At 52.4% G+C, this 7,500-nt stretch overlaps 1 pseudogene; it reads left to right on the top strand.

Annotated features, from left to right (window-relative positions):
• Positions 1-7,500, top strand: part of LOC143694595 (28S ribosomal RNA) — an 11,737-nt pseudogene that overhangs the window by 2,509 nt on the left and 1,728 nt on the right.

Here is a 7,500-nt window from a genome sequence, read left to right as displayed (position 1 = left end):
GGCGCGCCCTGTGGCAGGACGAGGCACCGCGCGCAGGTGAGTGCGCTCCGCGTGGCCCGCCCGGGTGCCGGGGCATGCGCGGGTGCGCGCAGCGTTGACTCTGGACACGCGCCAGGCCCTTCCCTTGGATCGCCCCAGCTGCGGCGGCCATCGCCTGCCCTCCCCTCCACCTGCCCTCCGCCTTGCCGCGGCCGGCGCCCCAGCGGCGACCGCCACCATCGTCGTAGCACGCCGCTGCCCCGTCGGTTCCTGCCGGCGGGGTCCCCGCGGCGCACGGCCGTGGCCAGCGTCAGCCGAGCAGTTCGCACGGGGGAGGGTCCCTGGAGGGGGTCTCCGGCCTGGCGCCCCGCCTCGGCCGGTGCCTAGCAGCCGGCTTAGAACTGGTGCGGACCAGGAGAATCCGACTGTTTAATTAAAACAAAGCATCGCGATGTGATTTCTGCCCAATGCTCAGAATGTCAAAGTGAAGAAATTCAATGAAGCGTGGGTAAACAGTGGGAGTAACTATGACTCTCTTACTACCTGAAACCTGGCCCCCTGGTTGGACAGGGGCGACGGGTTCGGAGGTGGGCTGACCACCCATTTCATTCCCGATGTTGAATCCGGTCATGACTCGGCTATTCCAAATCCAAATCCGTTTCTCGGAGGAGGAAACTGGGGGCAGCTGTTACACCTTACTAGGGTATCGGTGGGCACTCAGACCTCCTGAGATGATTTTGTAACATCTACAACCACCAAATTGACAGAAAATGAATTGGACTTGCTGGTGAATTTCTCTTTAGAACTATATAGGTCAGATCTGCAGGAGCATGTACAGGGGGTGGTTCATGTTTCTGTTAATGGGGGGGTGTTGAATGGGTTTCCTGAGGTGTTTGAACAGCCTACACCACAACTGAGTGAGGGGGACGACTTAAATCCTAGTCCCCCTAAGGATGATGATCAGAATGTACTTGGGAAGGGAGGCAGTGGGAAGGGGGAAGAGGGTACACCAGAGGCATTGCCTCCAGTGCCTGAGGTCTGCAGTGAACAAGCACCGGATGACATGGTGAAGGTGACTGTTCCTGACAAAAATCCACCATGTCCTTGCTGTGGTACCCGGCTCAACTCGATGTTGGCCCTAATTGAACACCTTAAGGGGTCTCACGGGAGGAAGTGGGTGTGCTTTCGGTGTGCCTAGTGTGGGAGGGAGAATTTTAACCATCACAGTACTGTTTGTCATTTTGCAAAGTGCAAGGGTCCGAAGGATGCGGGGCCTCCAGTGGGAGAGTGGATATGTGAGCTATGCAGTAGAGATTTTATGACTAAAATTGGCCTAGGACAACACAAAAGATTGGTACATCCACTGGTTAGAAACCAGGAGAGGATCGATGCTTCCCAACCGAAAGAAACATCAAACTGAGGAGCCCACAAAAGATGCTGGACAAAGGAGGAGGAAGATCTACTTGTCAAGCTGGAGGTACAGTTCGAGAGTCACAAAAACATTAATAAGCTCATATCGGAACACTTAACAAGCAAAACAGCTAAGCAGATTGGTGATAAAAGAAGAATGCTGCTCAGGAAGACTGGAGTGGGTGGGGGAGCAGCTGGGAACTTGAAATCAGAACCTGGGTCAAGTCATCAATCCCAGGCAGGAACTGTGAACAATGGACTTGGGGGGAACCACCAGCCGGGAGGACCAGCTGCTGGGAAGGGAACAATAGGGACATCTGGACACCACTTTGATAGGGATAACGGTCTCCCGGAAGCCGTTGGCTAGCAGAGGGTGGAGCGACTGCAGGCTCGTTATCAGAAAAGGATCAAAGAACGTTTATCAGATGGGACAATTAACAACTTCCCCAGAGCATTTGAACAGTTATTAGAAGGCCAAAAGGTGCGACCACAGCTCAATCAGACAGCGCAGGACTGCTTTGGTTGCCTGGAATCAGTGAGCCAAATAAGAACAGCACTCCGGGGGGGAAAAGCAAAAGGAAACTCGGGAGGAGCAGCCAAGAAAACAGTTTCAGAAGTGGATGAAGGACAGAGCGATCAAAAGAGGTAACTACCTCCGCTTTCAGCGTTTATTCCATCTAGATGGGGAAATTAGCGAAGATCATTTTGGACGACATCGAATGTCTGTCCTGTGATATATCACCCAGTGAAATTTATTCGGTATTCAAGGCCAGATGGGAAACACCTGGACAGTTTGGTGTGAGACTTGAGAGTCTTTGGAGACTTTGAAATTAAAGGGAAGGCCCACCATAAGGCCTTCAGGGACTTAATTACAGCCAAAGAAATTGAAAAGAACGTGCGGGAAATGAGCAAGGGCTCAGCACCAGGTCCAGATAGGATTGCCCTTGGGGACATCAGGAAGATGGATCCCGGGTATGCCCGGACCGCTGAGCTCTTCAACCTGTGGCTAACATCTGGTGACATCCCGGACATGGTGAGGGGGTGCAGGACTGTTTTGATCCCCAAATCGACAAAACTGGAGCACCTGAAGGACATCAACAACTAGAGACCCATCACAATTGGTTCCATCTTGCTGAGGCTGTTCTCCAGGATCGTGACGGCGAGGATGACTAAGGCGTGCCCCCTCAACCCAAGGCAGAGAGGTTTCATCAGTGAGGCGGGATGTTCTGAGAACCTGAAGCTCCTGCAAACTATAATTCAGACTGCCAAAAATGAACATAGACCACTGGGTGTTATATTCGTGGACATTGCTAAGGCTTTTGACACCGTGAGCCACCAGCACATCTTACACGTTTTACAGCAACGGAGAGTGGACCCCCATGTCGTCGGACTGGTGGACAATATGTACAAGGACATCAGTACGTATGTCACCGTCAAGAAGAACACGCACACGGACAAAATCCAGATCCGGGTTGGAGTGAAGCAGGGTGATCCGCTGTCACCCCTTCTATTCAACCTGGCAATGGACCCCCTGTTGTGCAAGCTGGAAGAGAGTGGCAAAGGATTCCATCGTGGAGAGCGTACGATAACTGCCATGGCATTCGCTGATGATCTGGTCTTGTTGAGCGACTCCTGGGAGAACATGAACATCAACATCAAGATACTAGAGACCTTTTGCGTTCTCACAGGTCTCAAAACGCAGGGACAAAAGTGCCACGGCTTCTACATCAAGCCCACAAAAGACTCTTACACCGTCAACAACTGCGCTGCATGGACCATCAACGGCACACCCCTGAACATGATTAACCCCGGGGAATCGGAGAAATACCTCGGCCTGCAGATCGACCCCTGGACTGGGTTTGCAAAAACCGACCTTTCCGCAAAACTAGACGTCTGGCTCAAACGCATTGACCGAGCCCCACTTAAACCTCTGCAAAAACTTGACATCCTCAAAACATACACCATTCCTCGACTGACCTACCTGGCTGACCACTCAGAGATGAAAACAGGGGCCCTTGAAGCCCTTGACCTGAAGATCCGAACAGCGGTTAAGGACTGGATGCACCTGCCTCCATGCACGGGTGATGCCATCTTGTACTCGAGCACAAGGGACAGCGGTTTGGGCGTCATCAAATTGGCGGGACTGATTCCCAGTGTGCAGGCCTGGAGACTGCATCACATTGCACAGTCTCCGGACGAGACGATGAAGACCTTCCTGGAGAAAGCTGAGATGGAGAAGATGTATGAGAAACTATGGATTCAAGCTGGAGGGAAGAGAGCGGCGATGCCATCAATTTGGGATGCACTACCGGCGTCTGTACCACCCGCGACTGCAGAAACTTTTGGAGTCAGAAGCACCGAACCCTAAAAGTAAGTTCCCCAAACCATGTGATTGGAGAAGAAAGGAGTTTAAAAAGTGGACAAAATTGGAATCCCAAGGCCGTGAAGTAAAAAATTTTAAGGGGGACACAATTAGTAATAATTGGCTTCAATATTATAGACGCATACCTCACAGGAAACTCCTCACTGCTTTACAGCTCAGGGCCAATGTTTATCCCACGAGGGAATTTCTCACGCAGGGGAGGGGAGATAACTGTGTTAAGTTTTGTAGACACTGCGAGGCGGACCTTGAGACCCGCGGCCACATCATCGGCTTCTGCCCAGTGTCGAAGGATGCCAGAATCAAGAGGCACAATCGCATTGGCGAGAGGCTTATTGAGGAGGCGAAAAAGAGAGACTGGGTTGTGACTGGTGTCACAAGGGTTTTCAGGGTGAAGAAGAGACGAGAACGTTGACTCCATGATCAGAAGGCTTGATTTATTATTTTATGATATATGTTACATTAGACTATACTAAAAAGCAATAGAAAGGAAAAAGTTTCTTGAGAAGCTAGCTAAGCTAAAAATAGAAAAGAATGAATAACAAAGATCTGTGTCTCAGACAGAGCAAGAGCCAGCTCTGCCATGAGTGGTCAAGATATCCAAACACCCACAGGAGACCAATCACCTGTTGCATTCCACAGCAGCAGATAACCATTGTTTACTTTGGTTGCTGAAAACTGCAGCTTCTCACAAGGAAAAATCCTAAGAAAGGATTTTTCATGAAAGATGTCTGCGACATGTCACCTTTTTTTATTTAATTAAATTAAAAGGAAAAAGCGTTTGTAATTTTCTCTGCTGTACTCATGCTGAAGAAAAAGACAAACACTTGACAGGTTATCTGTTGCCAATCAAACTCCACTCAAGTGCTCCTGTGGAATGCACTGGGAATTTCTTCACCTGTAGAACATAAAATTCTATCATATTACTAAAACAATTCTATAATATAGGAAAATGCAAAAACAATGCAAAGAAAATTCAAGTCCAAGCAGCTGAGTTTCAGGAAAAGTCCATGGCTTGAAGATGTTCCTCTTTGCCATATCTGAAAGTTTCTTTTGGTCCTGAAACAGGCTTGCTACAGAAAAGTCCATCAATAGTTATCAAATGTCCATTGACAGTCTTCAAAGAATTTCGAGAAAATTTCTGAAATGTCTTGCCACAGCCCTTTATTGAACAACTTGGGCTGAAGCCAATCCCTGGCTCCTCAATGCCTCTGCTCAATGCCTCTGAGCTGCTGCCAGCTCTTTCACCCTTTTTTATTAAATTAATTTTTTTTTTTTTTTTTTTTTTTTTTTTTTTTTTTTTTTCTTCTTGTCAGAAAGAGCAGCAGCAGAGGAGCCAGAGAGAGGCCCTTGGGGGCCCTGGCCCATGTGGAAGGATCAGGAACCCCACACCTGGCCCAGGACCAGAAGGGGGAAGCAAAGCCCCCAAACCCAACAGGAGGCCGGGAGGTGGCCCTGGCCCAAGCAACCAAGCCAGACAGCCCAGGCCCAGCCCCCGAGGCAGGCTCTGCATTGGCACAGACTCGCACCCTGCCGCCAGTACAATGGCAGAAGGGGTGACCAAATGCTTCCTTTCCCCAAAATCACCGAGGCATGCCGGCAATGGGAAGACAGAAGCTGTCCCGAGAAACTTCGTCTCAGGTCTGGGGATGTCCTTTCCCCACAGCAGACAAGCGATGCTCGCTTCCTGCTGTGCCCTCTGCCTCTGCGATGCAAATGCACCAGGTGTTCCTCCCATCTGCCTCACGGCACCACCTCCACCCCCTTTGGGCTGGGGACCAGGGGCAGAACTTTCGGGACCCACCTCCCCCTCGCCGCTGGGGCGCGCGAGGGGCGGCAGAGAGATTCGCATCCCCCAGGGGGAAACCCCGGACCAAACACCCCCCAACCCGCCAAGAATGCTGATCTTGAAAACAGGCAGCCGCGCTGCGCCCACAGCCAGCTGTCGGGCCATGCCTCCTCCACGGAAGGACAGGCTGACGCCCTCTTCCTCTGTCCCAGCTCCCGCTGTAGGGGCAGCCCCAGGACAACCCGAAAAACTCGGGGAGGAAGTCACGCTGGATGCAGGAGGCGCCGCTGCAGCTGCCGCCGCCGGCTCCAGGGCAGCCTCTGACGCAGACACGGAGGACGGAGTCCCCACAGGCGGCAGAACTGCTGGGGAGGGCAGCGGGGCCGCCTGGGGAGGCGGCGGGGGCGGCGGGGGCGGCACGGGGTCGGCAGCATCTTCTGCGCCGGGCTCTGACATCGGCCGCGGAACCGCAGTCGCAGAAGGCGGCGGGACGGCCGGGGGGAGCGGTGGATCGCTGCTGCCCAGCAACATCGGCGCAGCCGCGGGAGGCGGTGTCTCTGAGATAGATGCAGGCAGGGAAGCCGGAGGAACCGCGGCCGGAGCGCCCACAGGCTCTGCCGGAGGGACGGCCGCGGGACGGGCCGCGCGGGGAACCGCCCGCACCCGCGGGGCGGGTTGGGGCGGCGCTGGCGGCGCTGGCCGGGGCGGTGCCCGTGGCGCTGGCCGGGGCGGCGCCGCCCACTCCCATCCCCCCTGAGAGCAACGGGAGGGGGGAAAAACCGGCTCCGTCTGAGCACGCTCCGAAGGCGCAGTAAAAAAAACTTCGGCTGCGGGCGAAACTTCGCCCCCCCACTGTGGTTCAGGGGGGCTGGAAAGCAGCAGAGCGTCCCCTTCCAAAGGGTCTTCCCCCGGAATCGGGGGGAACGGGGCTTTGCCCTTGCAGTTAGCAATCCAGGGAAAAACAGCTGCTCTCCGTTTCAAGACTAGAAAGAGTAACAAAAAGGTTGGATAAATCGAGGGGCATCCGAACCCCCGGTATAAAAAGAAATGGAAAATGGAGCCCATACACTCCCAGACAAACACATCGAGGGCATATAGCACGTCCGTAAAAAAACCAAAGAGCTTCGCCCATCGAAAAAACTCATACAAATCTGTCTCCAACAGGAGAATTCTGTCCTCTTCACCCCATTTTTGCCAGAGGGCAATAAGTTTCTCCTCTGAAGGGGAGAATGGAACCTCATCCTCTAGGGGAGAAGTCCTCCAGATGAGCAGCCACAAACTGCGAATGGCCTCATCTTTAGGAGGGGAAAAACCAACAGTACCTTGTGACAGTGTCCAGGACTCTCTGGCTATCTGCACGGTGCTGCTGAGCTTTCTGAACATCTTCCTGGAGGCTTTTCAGAAGGTTCTCTTCGTGGTCAGCCTTGCTGTGAACTCTGTCCAAATTCGGATCTTCAGTTCTTCAGCTCCTGGCTAGAATCCACTTCTGTGGTCACTTGTGAAGCAACCATCAATGCCACACATTCAGGGATTACCCAGTGCAGCAATGCTCCTCTGGTGGTCTCACCAAGTGATGATTGTCCTCCTCAGTCGGGGGTCACCAATTGTGACTGGTGTCACAAGGGTTTTCAGGGTGAAGAAGAGACGAGAACGTTGACTCCATGATCAGAAGGCTTGATTTATTATTTTATGATATATGTTACATTAGACTATACTAAAAAGCAATAGAAAGGAAAAAGTTTCTTGAGAAGCTAGCTAAGCTAAAAATAGAAAAGAATGAATAACAAAGATCTGTGTCTCAGACAGAGCAAGAGCCAGCTCTGCCATGAGTGGTCAAGATATCCAAACACCCACAGGAGACCAATCACCTGTTGCATTCCACAGCAGCAGATAACCATTGTTTACTTTGGTTGCTGAAAACTGCAGCTTCTCACAAGGAAAA

Source organism: Agelaius phoeniceus, chromosome 7 (assembly GCF_051311805.1).
Source record: "Agelaius phoeniceus isolate bAgePho1 chromosome 7, bAgePho1.hap1, whole genome shotgun sequence".
Classification (NCBI taxonomy): domain Eukaryota; kingdom Metazoa; phylum Chordata; class Aves; order Passeriformes; family Icteridae; genus Agelaius; species Agelaius phoeniceus.
This window is presented reverse-complemented; position numbering and strand designations above follow the sequence as displayed.